A 1,429-nucleotide genomic window follows, 5' to 3' on the forward strand; every position below is an offset into this window, starting at 1 on the left:
TATATATATATGTATGTATGTATGTATTATAGTTCTATTTAATTTTCATTTGTAATTCTTTGAAATATATAAACAAATATTAATTTTTGTTATTACAACATTAATTATGCGCATATAAATTATTTTACTTTACATTCTGAATGTCAATATTAGAGTTTGAAATGTGGTTTTATGCTTGACCTAGTACAACTTCTTTTAGTTCATGAGCTTACCCCCCGCATGAACATCGATTCCAAGATATAACTTGCCAACCTGTTTTTTATTCTTTAGCCTTGAAAATACATTTCTCTCAGGGCCAGGACAAGCGCATATCGTATCGTGTTGCGCGCCATACTTTGGACGATTAATATTATCCCACTTCGTTTGAACGAAAGAGAATCCGCGGGATCCCGGCGCCCACAAATATCAGATAGTGTTGAAAAATGTTTTATGAATGAAATTTATACCACTGTTTCTTTTATGTTGGGAAACATCTTTTCCCATAAAATTTTAGTACTAGTATTGATTAGATATATATATATATATTCTGTTTTTTCGTGAAAAAATGATCGGAAGAATAAATTTTATCGCATAGAAACAAATAGATTTACAAATGTATGCTATTTTATTTGAATATTATAGCACAAAATTTGTATGATAACTGCAGAAACTCTTGCCAAAGCAATACAAAGTGTTATCTTATTCAATAGTAATGTAAATTTTTATGAAATAAATAAGAGCATTATAAAATTGTTAAAGTGACGACGCTTGAATTATTGTCTTATATAGTATTCTATAGATAGCTAATGAAAAAACAAAAGTTAATAACGCGCATTCTATTTCCTTCCTATAATAAAAATACAAATATTACAGTAATGTGAAAAAAATGTGATGCTGTATTCCAAATACTTTTAATAAAACGCTATTGTTTTACATTTTTTTTTATTTTTAATGTGTGTATGCGCTTTTATTTTTAATGTGTCTGTGTATGTATGTAGCGATTTTAATACGAGGTAACCATTCTTGAATTCCGATGTATATATTCGTCAAAAGTCCGATGAATTTCTCGAAATCCGATGAAGTTCATAATAGCGAGTCCGATGAAATCCGGTGAAATCCGTCGAAATCTGACGAAGTCCGTTGAAGTCCAGTGAAGTTCGATGACAGTCCGTGAAATCCCCATGAAAATTTGAAGTTCTAAGTCTCCAGTACTGTGTCTGAGTACCTGTTTTATGAATGGTTATCTCCTTAAATTTCGCTTTTGTTAATTAGTTACATACATATATGTACACAGAAATATTAGAATTATAGTCGAGAAAAATCATGCTAAATATTGCTCATACAGCACGCGTAAAAGAATGTTAGAATTTTACGGCTAATCCATGAAAATGATTCTATAAAGACGAGAACAGCAATCGTATAACTTATATTATATATATATTTATATATA

General features: G+C 29.5%; 1 protein-coding gene across 2 annotated transcripts in view; it reads left to right on the forward strand.

The window, feature by feature from the left end:
* Positions 1-1,429, forward strand: part of LOC108694985 (potassium voltage-gated channel protein eag) — a 60,184-nt gene that overhangs the window by 5,823 nt on the left and 52,932 nt on the right. The window lies entirely within an intron of this gene.

Source organism: Atta colombica, unplaced genomic scaffold (assembly GCF_001594045.1).
Source record: "Atta colombica isolate Treedump-2 unplaced genomic scaffold, Acol1.0 scaffold126, whole genome shotgun sequence".
NCBI lineage: Eukaryota > Metazoa > Arthropoda > Insecta > Hymenoptera > Formicidae > Atta > Atta colombica.